The 26046-nt window shown below is 36.6% G+C and overlaps 1 long non-coding RNA gene across 1 annotated transcript; it reads right to left on the bottom strand.

Moving 5' to 3' along the window:
• Positions 1 to 1982: 1982 nt before the first annotated feature.
• LOC108166952 (uncharacterized) lies at positions 1983 to 22521 on the bottom strand. The gene is made up of 4 exons (XR_001777345.2): positions 22416 to 22521; positions 2377 to 2462; positions 2208 to 2279; positions 1983 to 2071 (listed from the first exon to the last, which is right to left on the bottom strand). It is a non-coding gene; the product is annotated as an uncharacterized LOC108166952 (long non-coding RNA).
• Between the last annotated feature and the right edge of the window lie 3525 nt (positions 22522 to 26046).

Below are 26046 nucleotides of genomic sequence, written 5' to 3'. Positions count from 1 at the left end.
GGGTGAAACAGCAGATTTCTTTTCTAGATAATTATGTCGCTATTCGCCCACACATCCAGAACTCCTGCAATTAAATTCTGTCTCACTCTGTTTTTATGTTTTTGTCAAAGTTGATCTTCAGCATCATAAGCTCAGTGTTTTTAATCAGCATCATCCGTTATGCCAGCTTTCTGTGTGGTTGATAGCATCTGCTCTCTTCACTTGAAACGTAATTGTCCAATGCAACAACTTGGTATCATCAAAGTTCAAAATGTGACTCATAAAAGACTCAAGTAATTTCAAGAGTAATAGAATTAAAAATATTGTTTACCTCCCAGACATGAATCTTGGTATTGGATGCACTTTGCTGCTATCTACTGGTCCAAATTATACCTAATTCAACTAATTTGTATAAGAAATGCCTAAATGCTACATTCATATTAAAAGGACAGTATTGTGTTTTCTAGGTACACAGTGCCATTTTATAGCACAATCAAGTTACAATGTTAATTTCAGAAGTTAAAGCAATTCTATATATCAATGCTACAGTACATATGAATTATGACTTAATAGGAATTTGACTTTGTTATTTAGTGCTGTGAAATTGACCCTGTGTCACTTTTGAAGCTCCGCCTTCAGGAAGTCATCACAAAATTGTTCCTTTATAAAGCCTTTAATGTTTTCACCAGTGCTGCACTGAGAAGCAGCTTCTATAATGAGCTAAGGACTAGACAGACTGCTGCTGGCTAGTCTGAAGGAGCTGAATGGAGGAGGGCAGGTCTATGAGGTGGAAGCTTGAAAAAGGCAGCTGTGAGGAGAATCTTTGCCCTTGCTGGTGGTGCCGGGTCCACCCAGGTGCTGCTGATCCCGCCCAACCAGAGGGATTGTTGGTTGTTGCCATGGGAGATTAAAGGATTTTTCGAACATGCATGAAAGAATCAAAGCAACACTCCTGGTATTTTTTGATGAGGGAATAACATTGTAATATGATGTAATGCTCAAAGAGTTGATATTACATAACACTGCCCCTTTAACAAGCTCTGCTTGACAGCAGTTTTCACAACCTGGGACAAGTCCTTTCTGTCCTTCACTATGTAGATGCTGTAGCACACAGTCATACTAAAGCAGAGGATGCTCTCAGTCACGGCTCTATAGAACTTCCTGAGCAACTGAGCAGGGAGTTCAGCCCTATTTAGTTTTTTGAGGAAGAAGAGTCTTTGTCAGGCCTTCCTCATCAGAAAAGAGGTGGTCAGCGACCCGGTCAGGACCGAGGTGATGCGGATGCCCAGGATTTTGATGCTGTCCACACACTCCACCACTTACACCAACAGTTTTCATCAGTGGTCTCTTCAGATTCTGACTTTTACTGATACAAGCTACTTGAACATTTATTTTCCCTTAATAAAGTATTTTTGAATTGAGTTGAATGTACAGTCAATGCATTTGTAAAAGTTAACTGATTAAAGTTACCTTCATTTACTGTAAACTACAGTTAAGGTTGTATGCTTTTATTTTGGTAACTTTGAAAACGTAATGGTAACAGTTCTACATGAAAAGCAGCAAAACATAAATATAGAACTATATATACAGTAGTTATATATCATGTGAATAAACATGATATTTAACAAAACATTGATAAAAGTACTTAAGTGATTTGTCATTAACCATTGAGGCTACATTAAAATTATTGCACACCATCTTGTCCCAAAATGTTACAGCTTAAGAAAATTTAATGTTATTTTTCTTTTCACTGCTGATTGCATTCATACACACATATATACAAACATACATGCAAAACTGATGCATTTGATGCAATTGTGACATCTCTAGTAATAAATCTTACCTGCTTCTTTCTTTAGCTACATCTGGAGGACTGGCTGTAGGTCCTGGATGCAGCTGGAAAACATTTTTGTGCATTTTCAATACATAGCATAATTACATTATATACATAAATAATGTTGAAGCATAAAATATCATCAACATTCTAAAATAGTAGATACTCACACACAGTTGCATCTCTGTCCTCATCATGGACATCAGAACGTTCCTGAAGAGTCTGATGGACACAAATGTGACTCTCATTCTGTGGAGTCTGTGGAAATAAATGTAAAATTAAAAAAATATCGTAGCAGATATATCGCTTTCTCAAAAATACGTAAGTAAATAAGTTAAAATTATTCTCAACCAACCATTCTACAGTCGGGAATCAACGCAGTGATTATACATACCGGCTTCATGACTTCCTCCTCCGTCCGCCATTTTGTAGATCTTTACTGCTTTCCACACTCTGCCTTGCTGTACTGAGTTACAACAAAATAAATAAAATAACGGGAAGATCAGTTTTCCTTACAAATATGTGAGTGTTCACTATTCACTAAATGTGAAATCACAACTTACTGAATCTCTCTTGGTCCTGGTGGACTCAGAGCTCCTCGGCACCGTGGTCTGAGGTCTGGCTGGTTCTGCTTGGCCATTTTTCAGGTCTGAAAAAATTCAAAGAAGATGCGAGTATTTTTAAGAGTTCAGAACATCACATGTAATAGAGATTACAATACAAAATCTTGTGATGGGGAATGACCACTACCACTCCTATATAGCATGACTCTGGGTCTTTAAAGCAATCAGTGAATATTAACTTTAGTTTGAATATTATTCACAAAAATACTTTATGTACAATGAACTACTCTGGAACATGGTTTTTATTTTTATTTTTGATTAAGTTGTGCAATTCCTCCCATCACAAGATAAATCTTCAGATAGGAGGAATGTCAAAGTAAGATCACGTTTCACAAAAGTCTATTGTATGTAATCATGCATATTCTTCTTTTATATCATCAATTCAACCAAAACTAAGTTTTTCAGTGCTCCTAACACACATGTAATATATATTTTAATGGATAAGAGATTGTTTTAATATTCTTTCTCCAAACATACTTCTTTATGGTGAACAGAAGGTAAAAAGGGTTAGCTACAAAATGAATAAGAGTCAAAAGGCGGTGCTCAACAGTTGATTTGCATTTGCATGGCACTCAGCAACTTCATTTAAATACGAAAACCTCTGCTAGGCACAAGGGGAGGGGGGTGATAGGGGAACACGGACACACAGCGTTTTTGACCATTTTTGGCAGTGTTCGACTGATTAAAACCTCTTGCCGAAAGCCCTCAATCTCCATGCACACGGCAGAACAAGGAGTCAATAGCTGACAAAAATTCCATTTTTCGTCCTGTGAATGCTCACAGCATTCCAGGAAACAGGCAGCATGGCAGACAGACAAGCGCACAGCTTATGACTGACAACTGGAGCTGACGCCGTCACAGGACTAAACCAGTACAACTGGGACGACGGACAGACACAGACAGCAGTGAACAACAGACAAGGATCAGACAAAGAACACTGACAACAGGTGAGGCTAAATACACATGGGGTAACCAAGGGAACGAGACACATCTGGGAGACAATCAAGGGGAAGACTCAGAGACAGGATCACACAGAAAACTCAAAAACAAACAGAAACTCGGATCACGACATAAATAAAAGAATCAATATAAAAATAAATGTAGAAATATAGAAATAAAAGAATAAATATATATCCTTATATCCTACATAATAATAAATAAAACAATAAATATATAAATAAAAGAATAAATATATATTTTGATAAGAAATAAAAGCATGAATATAAACTTTGATTTTTTTTGCTTCTCCCTTTTCCATTTGCTGTATTTATTTCTGTATTTATTTCTGTATTATTTGCTCGCTGTATTTCTGCTGCATCGTTATGTTAATGAGGTGGGCTGGCTTCTACGTCAAGCTCTTCTACTATTGGTCAATAAACAGGAAGGCGAACGATCCGTGTGCAGGTCGATTGTGAATGGCTGCGCTGTGGTCCTGTTCGGAGCCTTATAGAGCCTTTTCACAAGACGTCAAACAACATCTGTTTAACATCCCAACATCCACTATCTATACATCATCTAAACTGGACAAATTCCTCGCTGATTGACACCAGTTTGACTACGAAGATACGTGTTTTGGTTTTTTCTAGCTGTTAGTTGATATGCTAGGATAGCAATATTAATTTGTTTCACTGCAGACTGGCACCAGTTCACTGCAGACTGGCACCAGTTCACTGCAGACTGGCACCAGTTCACTGCAGACTGGCACCAGTTCACTGCAGACTGGCACCAGTTCACTGCAGACTGGCACCAGTTCACTGCAGACTGGCACCAGTTCACTGCAGACTGGCACCAGTTCACTGCAGACTGGCCCCCGCCAAGGACCCAACATGGTCGTCTTCTTAAGTTGTAAACCCCGAGTACATGTTGAAATAAAATTGATATGTCTTTTGTAAATACATTTTCTCTATCAATGACTTAAATTGTTAACTGTGGTAATTATGTTTGTGTAATGTAGTAACCATGTACAGTGTTTAATATAATTATTAAATAGATGTTTTAAAGAAACAGCCACAAACCTTATGTCTTTGGTCCACAATGACAGCTTTAATTTTAGCATTTCCTCTCCTCCACATACTTTGTTGCCAGATGTGTAAAATTTACAAAAAGAAGCAATTTAAATGTAAAAGTTGCACATATGTAGATTACTCAAGAGAAGTCATTAACAATAGTTTTTTTTACAGAACTCTACACATTAATTCATTTATTAATAGATACATATAGATATTAATTACAGAATAGATACACAAAGATTTCATTTCTAACAGCTGCTAGCAGTAGTGAGTGTTCATCCAAGAAGTGTGACTTGCAGGAGCAGAGAGGCTCTGTACTGGTTTGTCCTTTTAAATCAAGAGGCCCATGATACTTTGACTAGGCAGCAGATGTCACACAGCTGATTGACTGAACCTGCCATGGACAGAGGAACAAGACCATCCCAGATATGGTGGGTTGTTAGGTCGGCTACTGTTGAGAAAGATGGACAACAAAACAAAAGGAGAAATTATGAATCACATCAGAATATGGAAATTATTTGGCAGATATGCAGAGTGAGAGAATGGTGAATTGACAATGAGTAATAACAGGTATCTAACACTTAAATGCTGTTATTAACCTTACCTTTTATTGTATCTTTAAGATGATGAGAATTTGTGAATTTTTCAGTCAGGTTTCCGGAGGACTGTTGAACTGAGGCCGAAAGCGCCAAGTAGGTAGCCGTTCACAATCGATCTGCACACGGATCGTTCTCTTTCCTGTTTATTGACCAATAGAGAGCTGGACGTAGGAGGCAGCCCACCTCATTAACATAACGATGCAGCAGAAATACAGCGAGCAAATAATACAGAAATAAATACAGCAAATGGAAAAACAGCGAGCAGAAAAGGGAGAAGCAAAAAAATCTAAGCAAAGTATATATTTATGCTTTTATTTCTTATCAAAATATATATTTATTCTTTTATTTATATATTGTTTTATTTATTATTATGTTGGATATGTATTTATTATTTTATTGATATATTTATTCTTTTATTCATTATTATGTCAGTTTTGGTCCTCCATACTAACAGACCTGCGTAGCTCCGCCCAGCAGCAGCAGGTCTCCTTCACTGGTGGAAACCCAGCGCGAGCGTCGTAGCGCTCATGTTGCGTTTAAAGGCGGCTCGGAAAAACAGATTACCACATGTTAACAACGGATTAAACAGTTTTAACTGCTGATAAAAGTGACAGAGGAGACAGATATGGGAAGTGCGGAAGCCTCTACTGTATCAAATTGACAGGAATAACAGAGAGTTGGCCATTCTAAGGTAAAAACCCAGCACATACAGCGTTCATGTTTTGTTTTTCTTTTTCCATTTAGACAGAAAGAGTGATAACCTTGTTATCACTCTTTCCTCCTGTTTCTTCTTCCATCCCTTCTTTCTCCTACAATCTTCTGAATTTTATAAAACCATCTTCCTGTTTTATCTTCATCCCACCTTTTTTGCCAAACTTTCATCAGTTTCTCTTTAACAATACTCTTTCCTTCAGATTTACTTATTTTAACTGTAACTAATAGGATTTTTAATGGCCCTGTTTGCCATTTATCTGCCCTCTCGTTTCTGGAACCCACACAAATATAACTATCAAACCATGTTTTGTATTCTGAATAGTGTATGACATATTTCTAATAAAATGTCCATCCTACTATCTGTTTGATTATATTTTAAACTTAATAATGCAGAGCTTGAATCTGAACATATTATCGTTTTTAATGGTTTCATGTCTTCTACACATTGTAAAGCTAATAATAATATTGCCAACATTTCTCCTTCGTTTTCCTATTTTTATATCGAATTCTGGTTCTACAAACGCTATTCCTATTTTCTCAGTTATTTTTGATACATCAGTATAAATTTGACCATATTGATAATAATTATTTAAATATAATTGCACTGAATCTACAATGTATGATTTATCTTGTTTCTTTTCCATTATTGACATATCTACTGTTGCTTCTGGTAGAATCCATGGAGGTATAATTGATATTGGTGTTTGACTAATTTCTAAACTATTCATTTAAATGTTTTTATTTTATTATTTTATTTTCAAATTTCCATCCAAATCTCCTAATTTCTTTTACTTTCCCCCAACATGGATTTAAAATTTCCGGAGTCGGATGATCACCGTTATTTCCTTGCAAATTTAACCAATAATTCATTTCTAATTTTGTTCTTCTTAAATCTAACGGCATTTCTCCCATTTCTATTTCTAAAGCTGCTGTTGGTTTGTTTTAAATGCTCCAGTTCATAATCTTAGTGCCTGATGATGGATGATGTCTAATTTAGCCAGATGTGTTTTAGCTGCTGAACCGTAAACTAAACAACCAAAGTCTATGTTGGATCTTATCATGTGTAAATCTGTTTTAATGATTGTCCATCTGCCAGCCAAACATCTCAAAATATTCAACATTTTCTTACATTTATCAACAATGTTTTGAATATGTATTTGCCATTTAAATTTTTCATCAAACCATAATCCTACAAATATTATACACTTTACTTGCTCTAACTCTTGATTATATAATTTCAATTTTATTTCCTTGTTTATTTTTTCTGAGTAAATATCATTACTTTCGTTTTATCAACGGAGAACTTAAATCCCCTCTGCAACGCCCATTTCTATATTTCAATAATAACCTCTTGTAATTTTTTAACAATAAAATCAACCTTTTTCCCTTTTTTCCAAACAGCTCCATCATCTGCAAAAAGTGAACAACCCATGTCTTTTCCAATATCTTTAAATACGTCATTTATCATCATTGAAAACAGTAATGGACTTATAACACTCCCTCCCATTTTCTACTATATTTTCCTGAGATAACTTCTCCTATTCTAACTTGTATTTTTCTATTTGTTAAAATGTCTTTAATCCATTTAAATATTCTCCCTTTAATACCCAACTTGTATAATTTAATTAATAATCCCTCATCATGTCATACAACAGAGGAAAGCCGTTGTGGTGGATGTAGCAACACCAAGTGATACAACATCAGGAAAAAGGAGAAACTGGAGAAATACCAGGGCCTCAGAGAGGAACTGGAAAAGACCTGGAAGGTGAAGACCACAGTGGTGCCTGTGGTCATCGGGGCCCTCGGGGCAGTCACCCCCAAACTGGAGCAGTGGCTACAACAGATCCCAGGAACAACATCAGACATCTCAGTCCAGAAATGTGCAGTTCTAGGAACAGCCAAGATACTGGAGGAGAACCTCAAACTTCCAGGACTCTGACAGTGAGTGAGTGAGTGAGTGAGTGAGTGAGTGAGTGAGTGAACTTTTAGAACTTATATTTAGTCGTGTTTAGTTATTTGTAAGTCACTCAAGCTCATTTAAAACCATAACTGACTTATTGCATCAGTGAAAATGTGACACACAGTCACTTTCCTAAGATGTACTCAGTGTTGAGTTTGTGTTTAAATCTATTTCTGTTGCTTATTCACCCGTTTCTGGAATAAATCAACTGCTGATGTCTTTTGAAGGTTTTCTCTCAAGATTCAAAAATTCCAAAGCAAAAGGAAAGAAACATTTTGTTTTGTCTTTATTCTGCTGTCCTGCCCATTTCTAGATGAAGTTTTAAAGTTTCTGTTTCTCCATTTAATCTGTATTATTGTTGTCATGGAAATAGTTTTGTCTAATGCAAAAATTTCACAAGACATCAGAAATATTCAGATGTTGTTGTGGAAACATACTCATCTGAAAATGTTTGCTGTTCTCAAGAGTCCAAGACAAATCATGAAGAGCCAAAGTATTTATTGTAGGAGGTCTAATGGTTTAGATATCAACCAGTTTTCAGATGTTATGTTGCACATGGGGGAACTAGTTAATGAAAAACATTAAATCAAGACAGGGATGAAAGGATAATTAGGGCATTGCAGAAGTTTGGTTCTGTAGTACAATTCCCATGATACTCTAATTCTAAGCAATATACAACTCGAATCACCAGTTCGTTACAACATATGGTCATTACCACCACATTCAAAACAGAACATATCTGTCCCATCAATAGAGGCTGCCTGAGAACCATCCTCCAAGATTATTATTTGATTTTCAGCTGCAATCAGGGAGTGTTAAAAATCAATGAAAGACACCAGTGTTTGGGATATTGCATCAAATCTTTTCTGAGTTGTCTTTGCTGCAAATATTGAAGTTATTTAATATTTTGATTAAATGTAAAGCCAAAGAAGCCTTTGCACAGTTAGCAGCTAGCAGTTCGATAAGAAATCATTTGTCTTGTTTGACACCCAAACTCAGTTTTGACACTATAAAAGCTGATGCTTCAAAACAAAAGAAACCTTTTGGATAAGAGGTTTCAGAGGTCCACTTGTTTTCATTTGAGCTTATCTGTGATATAACTTATGATCTGAAACCAATAAGATATAAAGTTTAACTTAGTGATTGAAAGTTGAGTATTGAAATTGAAATGTTTTTCTTTAAAAATCTGATTGCCTACAAATTGTAATTTCAACAATGTTGCTGCAAAGTGAAATATTACAAGCGTAATGAATATATGAACAAAAGCTGCATTTCCTCTGACCTTAAAACTGTGCAAAGTGAAATTCTGAAAATAAAATTCCTTAAAGGAAACATGACCATTTGGGGAAAAATAAATATTTTTGTTAAAAAGTTATTGCCCTGTAATGAGATGGTTTTAATACCAAGTGATAACAACATCAGGAAAAAGGAGAAACTGGAGAAATACCAGGGCCTCAGAGAGGAACTGGAAAAGACCTGGAAGGTGAAGACCACAGTGGTGCCTGTGGTCATCGGGGCCCTCGGGGCAGTCACCCCCAAACTGGAGCAGTGGCTAAAACAGGAACAACATCAGACATCTCAGTCCAGAAATGTGCAGTTCTAGGAACAGCCAAGATACTGGAGGAGAACCTCAAACTCCCAGGCCTCTGGTAGAGAGAGAGAGAGAGAGAGAGAGAGAGAGAGAGAGAGAGAGAGAGAGAGAGAGAGAGAGAGAGAGAGAGAGATAGAGAGAGAGAGAGATAGATAGATAGATAGATAGATAGATAGATAGATAGATAGATAGATAGATAGATAGATAGATAGATAGATAGATAGATAGATAGATAGATAGATAGATAGATAGATAGATAGATAGATAGATTGGGCATCACAACAGATGATGAGTAATATTCATCCCTAGCAGAGATGAAAGGCAGTAGAGTTTTCTTTGGTTACAAAGCCTCACTCTGACTTATCCAAACTCATCATGTCATTGTGACTAAACAACTTCTGGAGAAAAACATTTACATCAACTTGGAAGTCAGATTTTGCTTTAAACCAGTCACTGCTTTACCGGTCAGCAAAGAAACGCTGGTTTCCAGTTCCGGTCCATGGTGATGTGGTCGTCGTCACTATTGGTTACTTCATTAGAGACAGTGATGTTGGGATTCTAGCTTCCAGTTCATGGCAGGCTTAGGTCTTGCTGGTTCTACGGTTGTTTCCATATTATCCCATTTTTTTTATTGATTTTTTTTTATTTTAGGAAGTTGGTTTGGCTCTTGAGTTTACTAATGTGGTTCAACCAACTTTTTAGAACTTATATTTAGTCGTGTTTAGTTATTTGTAAGTCACTCAAGCTAATTTAAAACCATAACTGACTTATTGCATCAGTGAAAATGTGACACACAGTCACTTTCCTAAGATGTACTCAGTGTTGAGTTTGTGTTTAAATCTATTTCTGTTGCTTATTCACCCGTTTCTGGAATAACTCAACTGCTGTCGGCTGATGTCTTTTGAAGGTTTTCTGTCAAGATTCAAAAATTCCAAAGCAAAAGGAAAGAATTAAAATGGTTTTTCACTGGTATCAGAATTTGTGTATTTTGTACACAAAATATCAATGGAAACCATTTTTTGCATCACATGAATAACAATTGGATGTTACTACTGGCGAAAACGACGAACAAGACAACAGGAAGTTTGAAGAGAATTATGTTTCTTAACGACATTATCGCACGAACAAACTTATTCCCATGTGATGTTAATTGTCTTTCTGGAAACTCCACAGTTGCAAAATTGTGTTTTTTCAACATTAGTGAAGTATCGACAAAGCTTAGCGCATTTTTGCAATGAAAACACGGCTACAATGAAGAGTTTCTTGGACATTTATTTGTCTCTTTCCTTCCAGCTGTTTTGCTATGATGTTGCACAAAATGTTTGCTGCTCTACAGTTTTTCTGCTGCTGCCTCGTTTCCCCTCTTTCACAGATTTCGGAGCTCGTTTCTCAGTGGCTCGGTTTAATAATCTTGCTGTGCGACGACTGTGATTTCCCCCAACGTTTTCTCTGTTTCTCTGCGCTTCACTTTGTGACAACGTTGCGCCGTGACAGTTCCTTCTTGTTCTGATGTCTGTTTCCGCTCTCAGCTTTCACTCTCGACTTGTAACAGCTTAACCAGTGGCTCCCTGTGAGCCAGAGTGTAATTACAACAGCATTGCCTCAGCTTTGTCTGACAACAAAACTGCTTTGCAAACAAAGACACACTTGTTATGTTCAATTGAGGTTTGCGCCTCGCCTCTCTGTGCTCATGTAGTCAGTGTCGGGTTTTGTACAGGCATGTTTGAGAGATTTCTCTATCGTGGCTCTGTTGTCTGTCTGTGTTAAGTATATCAGACTGACATAACACATATTTTAGTCTTTACAGACAAAGAACAAAACATTTCCCACTATTCTGAAAACGTAGGACCTAAATTCTTCAAAGGGACGTGATACCCCAACATCTTTGTTTGTAGAGGTAAAACCAAAGTGAGCAAAGCAGCCAGAAGGGTTTCAAAGTATGTTGTAACATTTAAAGTATTTTTCCAAATCTTCTTTAAAAAGTCTGTCTTCCTAAAGCCATCTAAATTATCCACTGAATAGACAAATACAGGAATTGTTGGATGCACCAAACCACTTTTTGTTACTTTTGATACCGATATCAGTGTCTGTGGATACCAATCCGATACATGCCTGACTCCTGGCACATTGTTTGAAAATCTCCCCATAGTTTTCCCCAATATTATAGTATAATATCTAGCTGTGAAATGTTTGATTTGCTCAGGAATAAATTAAATACGTTAATAAACCAGTTTGACTGATTAAACTTAAGCCTTCAAATATAACAGTTTTATTTAACTGTAATGTCTTATCTGAGATCTGGAGACTGTTATATTTGAAAATGAATAATTTGCTTGTATTCATTTCTCAAAGAATCGTGCTATGCATGGTTGTACATTTTAGAATCATCTAATAGATTACATTTTTTTTACTATGGAACACGTTTGACTACAAACAGTGAAGAATAATACAGAAATCAGGAGTGATTTATGGCTAAAAAACAAACTTCTGCTCTTTATTTCCTTTGGAGGATGCAGACCCTGAATTCAGATACAGCTGAGCTATGGAACCTTGTAGAATTGCTATAAATAAATGTTCCGTTTGTTTAAACCAACTTTTCCTCTAGTCGTGTAATTTAAGCAGAATTGAACTGAGTAGAAAATTTCTGAATTGAAAATCGTGTCAGAATCGAATCATGACCCATAAAAATTGGAACTGGATCTACAGTAAAGTGAAGGTTCAGCTTTATCATAAATCCATCCACCTTTAAACAAATGTTTCAAGTGCTGCTGCACTTGAAATTGTACAAAAGCTATTTCAAATTGCACAATTTCTTGTGCTTTTCTGTTTTTTAAATTTGTACATTACAACTTTAATCATTTTCATATGACTAAACCAAGTTAGTTATGAATACAGAGTAAAAACAAAGTACAGAACAATCATTGAGAACCACAATAATAGGAAGCTGAAGAAAACAATGGACATTTTGATGAGTCTGGATGACAAAGTTGAAAAGACATGAACTGTACAAACAGACGTAACTACTTTATCTACAGAGAAGGCGCTCCAAGGAAGAAGGATTCATTAGATATTGATCAAAGTGCACTGAAGCAGGTATGATAAAATACTCCACAGAAGACTGCATTAGTTTGTAATCCAGATATTTTGGGCACTGTGCTGCCAGGCGCGAGTATAGAGTTTGATTGTACCTTTCAAGACTGAAGACAAATTATATTTCAAACAGAGCATAAACACTCCTCCTAAAGGAGGTGTGTGATCAAAGCATCACTGCAAAACTTCTAAGCATCTGGTTGGAATGTGAAATAGAAAAACGAAAAGTCTTCACATCATCGCCGTTTTAGCCACAAGACCTAAAGAAAGATTTATCATGTGCCACCAGAGCAGATTGCAGATTAATCATGATCTGAGCTTTATAAAAAGGTACATTTATCAACTATCGAAGGATAATTCTTTCTCTAGAAGTATTTTACTGTAGTCCCGAGCAACTGGACACTGGTAGAACGCCTAGAAACGTAACCGTAGCTTACAGAAAAGTTTTGAGAGACTTTACCAACAATACAAATACATGCTTAAGTTTGAAGATTCTCTCACATCTTTTGTTTTCTTGCCGCATCATGTGACGTAAAATATATTTTACGTGGCTTTAGATGTGACAAAACATATATTTCATGTCGTATATGATGCACCCATTTAATACTAAATGAGTCTTCTATAGTTAATCTTACTTATGTACATTTCATAGCAGTGGCAAATCTATGCAACATTGTATCTTGGATAAATTATGAAATTTTTACAAGATGCGTTTATGCATTTTTGAAAGGCGGAAATTTGTATAGCAAGTTGTCTTAGGGGGCGATATCGTATTTGCAACAATATCAGACTTAAAAAATCTGTTCTGGACGTTTGTATATCAAGCAGCTTATCTTTGCCTTTTGAAATTGAAGACAGTTAGGCATTATTTGTTAGTGTGTTGCAAGGTTTGGGGATTTGTTGCTGACCCAGAAATGAATAAAATAGCTCTCAAATTTGTTAGGTGGTTTTGTTACTTTATTAGACACAATTGAAAAAGTAAAATAATAAAATTAAAGACCAAATATTGCTGGCCAAAAATAAAGATGCATAAAATGTATTTTCACTGATTAATGAAGATAAATGTCTGTTCAGCTGTATTTAAGATGAATGGTTTATCAGACCTCCAACCTGTTGACCATATAACCATTAATGAGATGTTCACAAATGATCCGTTTCTTTCAAACAGTTCTTTATCCAGAACAAAATGACTCGAGTCTCAGTTAGTGAAAGTTAGTTTTTTTTTTTTAATAACTTTTCTTGCTGACAGTGCTCTGCAGTAGCTCTTATTATTCCATATATTTTAAAAATATAGATTTTAGTGGCTCGATCGGCTACCGATCACGATCGGCCAATTTCTGTGAAAAAGTGCATGATCGAAGATCACGGGTAATCTTTGCCGAAAGATTACCTTCGTGTCATAGAATTGGGGAGTAATACTTCACAGACGTTGCGCCGTTCGACCTCCACCTGACAGAGTTCTCTCATATACCTAAAGAGAAAAATTAACAACCAATCCATGTGATCGGTATTAGTGATTGGCACCAATGGACCTTACCAAGCTCCGCCCAGAAACGGCCCTAGAAAGTCTCACGTGACTGCATGTCTCACAAACATAGCCTCGTGGTGCTTAGTTTTAATGTGTAATTTCATTTCGACTGACTCTCTGCAGAGTATTTCTGAGTCGATTAGTTTAGCATTTCTGCCGGATTTTCACAAAATATCAGACACGACAAAGGAACCAACGAGTTCATGTCATCTTTTTTGGACGACATCAAGATGTTTTAGCCACGCGATGCCTCCAACATTGTGCGAGATGCAGCTAAATGCTACCAGTCGATGAGGAAAACAGCAGATCCTCAGACCCTCAGCATAAATATAGCTGTGGACAAGATCACTGATGCCTATTGTTCTTGCAAGGATGGGTAAGTCGGGCATTCATGGTTTTGGGGGTGATTTCTGTTGGCAAATATAACACAATTAGCATGGCTAACACAATTACAGTGTAGTAAAAGCTAGCGTGGCTAACACGATTACAGTTTAGTAAAAGCTAGCGTGGCTAACACGATTACAGTTTAGTAAAAGCTAGCGTGGCTAACACGATTACAGTTTAGTAAAAAGCCTTTTCAGGTAAAATAAAATCTTTAATGTATGTCAGATACGGTACACATTGCATATTGATCTGTTCAGCTAACGTAAGGCTGTAACTGACAGGCTTCAGGATGTAGAAGTTGTATCGGTACTGCCGTTATGCTGTACTTGGCTAAAAGGTTTTCATAATGGATGTGTTTATTATTGACTTTATTTTTTTCATCCACTAAACACAAAGAAAGCAAAGCAATAATACTTACGCCAGCAGACACTTTGTTCTTATTGATCCTACGACGGTTGAGCTGCAAATGCGGTCGTGCACAAGCTTTGATCCAAGCAAGGCTTTACGTTTCAGATTTTGGAAATCTGTGAATTTTAGTTCCACAAACATGATCAGGATACCTGACATCACCTGTACAGATACCCCACTGACGGAAAACCATTTTTTTTAGAGTCCTGACGCAAAAACTTTGTCGGTCTGGTGGTCCACAATGTACATTAGCATGAGTTTGTGAGCCGGTAACCCACGTGGTAGCTGCGCTGTGACGTAAAATGGGCAGTAGCCAATGAAAGGCGGACCCTGTGGTAAGGTCCATAGATGATCCGTATCGAAATAGGCAGAGAAAAGCCTGGTTGGAGCATACCTAGTAGATTTAATAAACAAAGTAGCAGAAAGGGCTGAACAAGTTTGTTTTTGTCATGGCGCTGTGCTACCTGGCTGCTACTCTGCCACAGAGAGGATGAGGACGGTACGGTGCGCTCCGTCTTTCTTGTTGTTAGTGAACATCATTCAGTGTTCATAGTTGGGTGATGTTTAATGTTAATACTTTGTCTTTATTGTTGTATTTAATTGTGCAGAAGGAGAATTTTTTCTGCCAACGCCACTCAAATCTACCTTTTCCCTCCACTGTTTACTACATTTCCTTTTTATTTTCTACATAATAGCACTACATTTTTAATACACATAACATTTGTACAAAAAATCTACATGGGTATTTGACATGTATATTTTTAAATTTTATATTTTATGAAAATTAATACATAATTTTCCTCTGTACAAACACACTGCATTTTTTTCACCTTATACAGATAATTAAACTTTTTTGTTAACTTCATCCTCAAAAACTATTGATATAAAGCTATGTTTGGGATAAAATCTTGTTCTGGAAAAAATATACTATGTACAAAATAGATAATTTGAATGTCTCTTTGAAGTGAATGGACTCATTTCTAACCCTTGAACAAAATTAGACAGAAAGAAAAACAAAAAGGTGGGATGACTTATCAACAGTTTTTTTCCTCCTAAAACTTTACCTACTTTACTGTTTGAACAAACAGGCAAAAATCATCTTACAGGCCTGAAATGTCTGTGTTGAAGAACAAGTTAACAATAATTACTGTAGAGCAAAAGAAAATATGCATAGTGACAAAGATATTAAAGGACAAAAGCAGATTCGTGACATGAACTTACGTCTCAGAGTCAACACGAACAAGTACAAGCATAACAGTTAGTTTTTTAAACTAAATCTTTCAAGACTGAGTGAAAAAGGTTTCATTTTGAAATGCCTTTTAATTTTAATGCCAAACAGAAAACTGAACTTGTGTAATAAAAGCAGGGAGTTGTCAGGAGTCCCGGTGTGACGAGAACAACATGGTAATGAACTGTCAATTAGCCCGACTGACGGGATGAGACGCAGAGCGGCTGTCTGGATGTCAGGAGTTCTGTACGTTTGATTTTTTATTTTGATGTTTTAATGCCTGTACCTGTGAATTTTTAAAAGTGTCATGTTTTAGGTAGGTGGGCATGCATATGTCAAGTTCGAACTGTGTACAGAGACAAAGGAAATGTCAGACTTTATTTAGGATGCAACGTGCAAATTAGTGCTTGCTCTACTCGCGGTAAATCTGACCAACTCAAGCCAATGCGTGCATTTGGATGGACAGCAGTTACAAACATTTCATAAGATGCTAATGAGTGAAATTAATATCAGGACTGAATATTTTCAATATTGACTGTCCTTCAAGGCTTCTCAAGAACAATCTGATATGCTGGATATTGTTGGCAATATTCTGACTCCCTGGTGGCCCAGTTGCATTTTTATTACAAATGTGTGTACATCTTTGTCTGTATTCTGTTATTGTCAAAAAAATTCATTTCACAATCACGTTGTTTCCATTAATTAAGAAATTAAATTAAAATCGCACATGAATAAGATTGTTCACCCAGTAAGTTATTAAAAACCATGGCAGCGACGGATGTAAAAACTTACATAAAGTATATTCATAATTCAGCCTTGCTGCTAGAACTCAACAGTCAGAGGAAACGTTGGGGTCTTATTCAGGCGTTGGAGCAACAAGCCTCTTGTTCTTGGGAGCGTCTACATGTGTGGAGATTTAAGGAGATTGTAGACGTCGATTTTACAGACGAACTTTGGATTCAACACATTTGAATGACACATAAGTTTTTATGAAGCTCTGGTGGAGCCAGCTGCACATTGTCATTAAAAAGCATAAACAAGCCATCATCCTCCTGCTACTTCCTGCTGTCTTGTTCTTCATTAGTAACATGTGGTTGTTGATCACTCGACTCCTGTGATTCAAAAACATTGTATTTATTGCAGTTTTGCAAAATAAATACATTTCAATACGGCTGATGAACTTCTTCAGACTAGTGCCAAATGTTTATTAAAAAATGTGGGTTTTTTTCAGCGTTTGTTAAGCAAATTTACTTTTGTAACTTAAATTTGCGTAATTTTATGGTCAATGGAAATGCAGCTAATGTTATATTATTAAGTTGATCAAAGAATCCTCTTTGACCTTGTGCTTCATCGTGCTCATTACTCACAGGGCTCTTGGAAGAGATCGCTGCTGATGAATATTGTGAACTTTGTCCTCTTCTTTACACTGATATGTAAAATAAATCAAAATAATCATAAGCAGCCCTTTTTGTCATCAACCTGCTCTTTTGAATTTCTTCACTGGTGGTACAGATGCTCACACTCTACTGTCATGTTTGTCTTTGCTCTGTGTTTGTGGTGTTGAGGTAGAAAATGTATCTTTCAGATGCATATAGGATGATTTAAATACTTTCCTAAGTGCCAGTCTAAGAGAATCAGCTGTGAATCAGTGGTTTAGATAAACACGACCAGCTGGGTCAGACTTATCTGCCTGTCCAGCCCCCCCACACACACACACACACACACACACACACACACACACAGCAACAGGCAAAGAGAGATGATGATTCTCCAGCTGCATATTGTTAGAACAACCCTGACAACGTATGATGATCATGAACTGTGTAAGTGGAGTATCTTTGTCATACCATAGATTATTTTATCTGTCAGTGATGCATCTACTTATTGCAGGAAATAACTGGAACTAACGTGGTGTTTAATCTTGTTTTAATCTTTCTAAAGGTACATAACTAAGATCCATCCATCCATCTTCTTTACACCCTTGTCCCTCAGTGGGGTCAGGAGGTGCTGGTGCCTCTCCAGCTAGCGTTCCAGGCGAGAGGCGGGGTCACCCTGGACAGGTCACCAGTCTGTCGCAGACATAACTAAGATATGAATGTTAAATCATTACCTTTTCCAGCCTGGAACTGGTGTTTTCTTGACCTTTACTGCCTGCCATGATGTTCCTAATATGCATTAAAGAGCATATGAAGGTTTTATAACAGTAGCTGCATTTCCACTAATCTTTGAATTGCTCAAATTGAAAACATGAAGATACATTTGCTCAATTAAAACACACACATTTTGAAAAATCACGGTTTTTGCGTGAGGTGGTTTTTCAGCCATATTGAGATAAATTTGTTTCTCAGAACTACAATGGAAACTTTTTTTTCTCACCACAAGTCAATGAAAACACTGTTTGAATACCAAACAGCTGCAATTGTAAAATTTATGTTTGTTTTTTTTTTACATTAGCAGGATATAGACAAAGTACAAGACAATTTTAGACCTTGTCGGACAATCTTGAAAGCTTTAAGGTCTAATGGGGTTAAATAAAGACAAGAACGCTAGCTGGATCAGCTGTGGATAATAACCAGACTAAGCTAATAACAGGCATTCTTTTTCTGTTTTTGGAGATGTTTTGCCTCTTTTCCAAAACACTTATTTGGTCTCGACAAGAGCTGCATGCTGTCACACAATAGCAGAATATTCCGATGAGGATATCTATTATAATTAACCCATATTTTCAAATCTTTTTTATTTCAAGTCATGTAATCCAAAAGCAGGAAGTGGGTGAGCTATTAATTTACTACAAGGCAATAATTTACAACTAATGTTTTGTCGAGATCTGGACATTGTAACCAACGTTGTTATGAAGACAAGACCAGGTAGGTCTGTAGATATTTTAAGCAAAATTACAGTTAGCTAAAATGCTATATTTAGGCTAACATTTCCAGTCTCATCATGGCTTATAAAATAGCCGACCATCATGACCTTATCAGTGTTTAACAGTAAGTTAACTCCAAGTTACAAAATATGATAATTGATCTAAAAATTGAGAATGAGTGACTGGTGCATAGCATAGAAATAAATCCAACTGGTTTTGGTGTTTTGCAAGTTGGATGACAAAAACTAAGTGTTATGGTTATAATGCAGACCATTGAAAGTTAAAACAAGCAAGATGACCAGAGAAACTACTCATGGAGGAGGTCGAGTTAAAGGCAATGATAGAAATATCATCTAAAGAGTACCAGTTTACAAATCTGTTTATGGCATCCATGAACAGAGTAGAGCCGTCACACAGAGCCACTTAACATAAAAATATGCAACTTTTCTCACAACGAAGAACAAGACACCATTCTTTGTACTCTTGTCAGATGCAATCTCCAAGCAGTACTGGAGTTTACTGCACTATTAGGTGTGAAAATAATTCACTTATTTTCCCTCCAGGTCAAACAAAGCTGCTTCAGAAGAAACAATGTAAACATTGAGGACGAATAAAATGTAGAACTGATCTAATAACCATCAACAATGTAATCTCTGCAGAGCTTTCGCAGGCGAACATCCATTTGTCACGCTGCTGTTGGGCTGTTTTCCATTTTGCCATGTATGCTGGGGTGTTGAAATGTTTTATGTTATTAGGATCAAGTCTTGAGGTATAAATTCCTTCAGATCTGCTTCTATTCTGAAGTTACTTTTTCTGTTTCATTTTCATTCATTGTGAAGGAAATATCATTTCAATGAGTCTCCCAACATGGTCCGATAATTATTTACTAAATGAACCTGAAAGCAGGCAGCGACATGAACGTCACTATTGGTGAGCATCCAGTTTTACAAACATTTCAAAATTTTACATGGTGTTAAGTAACATTATTGGGTTTTTGTTGTAAATATTTAGGCAGTTGTGTAGACTTTGTACATAGGGATTGGCTGTATAAAACTTTATCACAATATTTTGTGATAACAATAAGTGATTAAAACAATTTACTACTTCTTTTTTTGGTAATTGTAAAGCTGTGACCATGTGTCACAGCGATCATCCACCCAAAACCAAATAATGCTCTTTGGAGAAAAAACAAAACATTCCTATCTGTCACAAAAAGAAGTGTGATTTCTATGAACTGCACACACTAATCACATTTAATTAGTTTTTAAATATAGTGATATTTAGCTACTTAAGGGACATAGTTGCATATTTTTGATTGTCAGAAAGCCATAAAGAAGCACTCATTAGTTACATTCAAATCAGCCTTGACATCCTTGGAAAGTTATAGAGCCCATAACCCTAATAACCCTAAGTGAGGTCAGGGTGCAGGACACGAGTCTTAATGAGCGTCACGTTGCTGATGACTGGCTGGAGGTTCAGCTTCTTGCACCTCGAACAGGTCAGATGAAAATGACAGTTTTTTTTGGATTAGTTATCTGAGAACAAAGGAAAAAAAGTCCTCTTGCTGTTTGCATGAGCTCCTATTATAATCATAATGTCATAATGCTGACACATTTACAAAAGGAACTGATTTTATATGTAGTTTCCGTGTAGCATTATTAATTATTATTATTACTACCTTTTTTAAGCTTAAGTCATTTGTTTTTGGGTAAGATTCAATAATTGTAGCTTACATTCTTTGAAAATAACATTTAAGCTTAGAATATTTCTGTTATGGTAAGTCTTTTGTAGATTGAACCCAAAAGCAGAGAAGCTGAGGTGGCAAATGGATTTTGAAGATTTAATGACAAAATAAGAACAAACAAATTACAAAAACCTACAGCAGCACAGCTAGCCAGAACAAAATCCATCCACAGGGAAAAGCCAGGAAGAATACAGTGTTTACACCATTACCAGGAACCAGTGAGGAGGGACTGAGAATGAGGTGCTGAACAAAAGACCTGGGCTTTTTACAGGTGTGGAGAGAGAGCAGAAAGCAGACTGAGAAACAGGAAGTAACACCCCGGTGGAGGAGGGAGGGTACAGTGGGAACTGGGAAATGAATCTAATCAAACACCTAGACCAAGGGCGTAGGAACGAGTCTGTCATTGACGCATATCGGAAACCTGACAGATCAGTAAATAGCTTGAGCATCAACACATCAGTAATGCGTTACTCTAATCTGACTCTTGTTTCAGTAACAAGTATTCTAACGTGTTACTATTTACAATCCAATAATCAGATTAAAGTTATGCATAGTATAATGACAGTAATTCCAGGATGAACACTCACTTTAGCATTTGCCTCACAACTAGCAAGATAAATACTCTGGTAGCACACACAGGCTACCAGATTCTGATATATGTTATTGGTCAAAATGCATTGATATAAATTGACTGGTAATTGAACAAGTTCTACCTCTTTCTAAAACCAAAGTAGTAAACAGCTCATAAAGTAGGACTCGATCGTTTTAAACTCAATACAGCAGTTTGACCAACAAAACTAAAATCTAAAAAACAAGTTTTGTTCTTCTTGAACATCTCTACATCAGTGCAACAGTTTGATCTACAAAATAAATAAAAATGATACTTTTCACGTCTAACAGACCTTCAGTCTCACTTCCAGCTCTGCATTCAGTAACTTACCAAACATGAACCATAAAAACACTGAAGCAAAAAGACTAAATGTTTTTATTCTCCTGTCATTTTCAGCCACAAACATTTAACTAAAATATCTAGTTATGTGTTTCTGTCTCTGCCTCCTCTGAGTCTCTGCAGCCTGATGTTCCTGCAGGGATTCATGGATTTACAACAGACACTACAGTGATGTCAGAATGTGAACTAAAGATAAAAAGTATGTTTTTATCATACAGAATGAGAATTTAAACTTAATTTTCAGGTGTATACATTATTATACATCTCAACTCTATTTACTGTGTAGCAAAAATTTTCACTAATTCATTTTTAAACTTCTCCTCAAGCACTTTTCTTATTGTCTCCTAACCATTAACCTCATAGTGTGGAAATGAAAAAAATATTGAAACGCTGAAATAAATCAACCTGACATCAGTCTTCACCTGTTCTCCTTTCTGGTTTTATTGAAATTAATAAAAATTTTATATCTTCACACTCTGAAACTCCACCTGGCTCTCCTATGCCTGATCTGCTCCTCTCATAATAAAATAGTTTATTTAAAAATTAAAAACAGTTCATACATATTTCAATAAACTAAATGAAGATCTCACCAGAGCTTCTTCACCTTTCTAGAACTGCTGTTCTCCTAAATATCTAAATAATATAATAATATAAATACATGTTAAGTGGTCAGTATGATCAGGTGTTGCTCACTTTAAATAATAAAAAGGTTCATTTTGCTGCTGTTTCAGTCTCATTCTAAACTAGCTCACCTTTAAACAAAGTTAGCAGTAAAAGTTTGGACATGTGACTATTCCAGAATTAAAATAGCTTAACCAAAAAGATTTAGTTCTATATATGAAAGTAAACTGATAACAAGATGTTATAAACGAGCGATATTCATGGCAACATTCCTGACAGACAGTTTACCTCATTCAAGCGGAGTTTCTCTGCTGCTGCCTTTACTCTGAGCCGTTCAGAGGGGGGAGGGGCAGGAAGCGCTCTGCTGAATGCGCTGTTGTGCGCCTTCAAAATAAAAGCACGCGAGTGGAAGATTTTAAAATTCTTTGCAACTGCAGTGAAATTATTGGGGAGAACGAATGTGACTGTCTCTAATATTTCCTACGCCTATGACCTAGACATAAAATCATAATTAAAAACTAGAGTGATAAGAAAAGGACTGGACACAAGAAATAAACAACTAGAATCACTAAGAAGACACTGATGTGAAAATGGAAACAAGGCAACAGAGATAAGAAACCAAGGAATCCAAATAATGACAAAACATCTCGAGATCCTAACATCAGACCAAAAATAAAGGAATACAGTAATGTGGGCTTAGTGAAAAGTATGTTAGTACCACCTTAAAGGTTGTCATTGTGGAAAAGTTTTAATCTGACATGAAGCATATTTTAGTTCTTTGAGGTGCATCAGTATTTACTATGTTGCCTTTAAGCCATAATGTAATTAACTTGTAAAGAAAAATAAGGACTTTAATTTCCTAAAGACTTCACAAAATGTCTTTAGAAACACTGATCCCTGTGTGATCATCTTCATCCCACTCTATAGAAAAACTTTCACGAAGCTGTTTATTTTTGCACACTGCCACATAAACACAGAGAAGATCTTTCAGAGAAGATGGTGCAGACAGAAAACAGAAAAAAGGAGAATTCAAACATAAACGAGATGAGGGCAGAAGGACATTATGATTGCATTCATTTTATACTGTCTCTGCAAAGACGGCAGTAACCATCTCCATTTAGATTGCTTTCTGTGGCAACCGAGAGGAAGAGTAAACATGCACAATGACAAACACCTCCACAAAACATACATATATGCGTCAGAGTGTCACCCAACACAAATTCTTTATCTTCCTCAACATGCTCAAATGCACGATCACAAAAACAGCAACAGTTTACAAAAAACACACTGCTATTTGAAAGTTGGATTTTAGAACACAGGAAAACAAATACTTTGACCATTTGATACTTTAAATGTCAAAAGTTAAAGAAAAAAACAACCATTCTACCAAGTTTAATCTTTTCTCGGTTTTAACCAATTCAAGGCACGGTTACATGAGACAGAGTATTCACTCACCTGCTGCAGACAATCCACACACCACCATTGCTCTTCTCTCGTCTCTTAACATTTTACTTTATATTTCTATGGGATTATTTTTGCTGACGAAAAGGAAATAATTCAGTCATGTGAATACAAAAACAAATCACAATAAGTAAAACAAAGAAAATCCATTAAACGATTTGAAAACATTTGTGGCATTATTAGAAAACAGTGACAGCAACTTTAGCTAATATTTTTCCATGTTTTGCTAATCTCAAAACCATAAAGCAGCAGTATGTAACTGTTGATACTGTCACCATGTCATGACTGATAACCTGGGAAAAAAATTGAGCTCATCTGGCTTCTCCCAGTGTGAACTAGAAACAACCAATCAGAGCCAGGAGGCGAGTCTTGGCGCTAACCTGTGCACGCCACTCACCCCCCTCAAAACTTTCACCGTTGTTCTCTGCTATTCTACCACACCTTATCAACAGTACAGCCTTCCATGAATGCTAATGCTAGTTAGCATAGTCACCAATAACGTTAGATAAACAGCTTTTCTGAACTGAGGAGTTTTTTCTCTGCACATTTAGCAAAGAATACATGAGGATGATTGACAACTATAAGTCCCTCCTCCTGGCTCTGATTGGTTGTTTTTGGTCAGGAGTGGTTCATTTCTTCAGACGGCAATAGTAGCACTAGGAGGAGGTGGAGGAGATCAATCTTTTCACAGGTTTTGTTTCAACATACTGTCATGACATGGTAACAGTTTTAGCAAATATGCAAACACTCAGGCGATGAGACGAAGAGGTGCTGCTGCTTATATCCAAACTCCACGCCTCCTAAACGAGCCACAGGTGTGAGTACGGGTTGAACCCAGCAGCTTCTCAGGGGTTCTGCGTGCAGGTGCCATCTGGTGGACACCAGGTGGAACAACGGTTCCATCCATGATAACAAACCCATTCGAAACAAAAATAAAGAAAAGACTAACAAAAATAAATGGGGAAGACACAGAACCTGACACAACCGCCCACTCTGAAAGGTTTGGGAGATGTGACTAATAATTAAAAAAAAGTTACACTAAACAAATTATTTTGATTTTTAATAACACAATATGTAGTCCAATCAGAGTATGAATAGTATGTCAATGTGAATGTCATCTGTAATAACGTATTTGGTAGTCATGCATAAGATTTTTTGACATCCTTAGTTGCCCTAGATGCACCGATCCATTTATTTCATTTCCGATTCCGATAGCTGAGGTTTAGTATCAGCCAATATCAACACAGAAAATTTTGCTGAATTGACTTAAAATGCGCCATTTTTTAAATCAGACTTAAATGGATTGAACTACAAATTTGTTTGGTAACTCTGCAGCACTACAGCAAACTTGGTCAAAAGTAAAAAACAAGACACCTTCCATTTGCCAGGAACTTGTTTAGCATCTTGTGGTCTACTTTCATTTTGAAATTGTTTGGAATGAACACTGCCATGTTTACGCTGTTTTGAATTTCCTTCACCTGGACACCATCTTCCTGATAATGGAACAACCAATATCTGCTCTCAATGTGTTACCATCTTCTTCCTGAAGGCTTCCAACAGCTTCAGTCAGGACCACACCAGGCTACATATCTGAGGTTTTTACAGCAAACCTCAGTCAACGGGCCATTTGAAATTTTAGCCACTTTAACTCAATGTAAATATGGCAGTATACTAATTTACTCCTTACCAAGTTTTATCCAAATTTAATATTTTTTGCTTAACTGTCTGCAACTTTAATGTGAACATTAATGCTGAGTTTGATGTTTTTAGTTCCTGCAGTAGAGACGCCTCAGTGCAGAGAGCTTTCAGAATCTCAGCTCTCCACAACTCTGAGCATTTCTTCACTTTTCTCTAAAGTGTTTGAGTATAAAATTTGTCAAGAATTGGTAAGGAAACCGTTGCTGATAACTCTGTAGAACGTTTTTAACTAAATCTTTACCTGATTGTCAAACTTTACATGTGTTTATTACTTTGATACTTTCTGGATCAAAGACTTATCAGTTTTCAGCTAATGTGTCTTAATATTTGCGCAAGAGTATCAACTTATGCTTAACGTAAGTTTATTTGTTTGGATATCGCGGTACGACTGTTCAGTACAGAGGTGCTCAAGTCCAGTCCCTGAGAGCTGCTATCCTGCAACTTTCAGATGCTTCCCTGCACCAATTATCACACCTGAATCAAATGAAAGGCTGGTTAGCAGGTCTGTTCAGAGCTGATCCTGGTCTGTAGGAGTAAAAATACATCGAAAAGTTGCAGGACGGTAGCTCTCGAGGACTGGACGTGAGCACCCTTGGTTTATTATTTTTGTTAGCAGCTAAAGCTAGCCAAGCAGGTGTAGCACGGGGTGTCGGTGGTTAAACGAACATTAAAACTGTCAGAAAGGCCATTTGAGTTAACATTATTTAGCTGCGGAGTCGTTTTCTTGAAGTTTTCGGCTATAGACGGCATAATGGGGAGA

This window comes from Poecilia reticulata, chromosome 15 (assembly GCF_904066995.2).
Source record: "Poecilia reticulata chromosome 15, P_reticulata-male-v2, whole genome shotgun sequence".
Taxonomy (NCBI): Eukaryota; Metazoa; Chordata; class Actinopteri; order Cyprinodontiformes; family Poeciliidae; genus Poecilia; species Poecilia reticulata.
The sequence above is the reverse complement of the archived record's forward strand: the minus strand, read 5'-3'. Positions and strand labels throughout refer to the sequence as shown.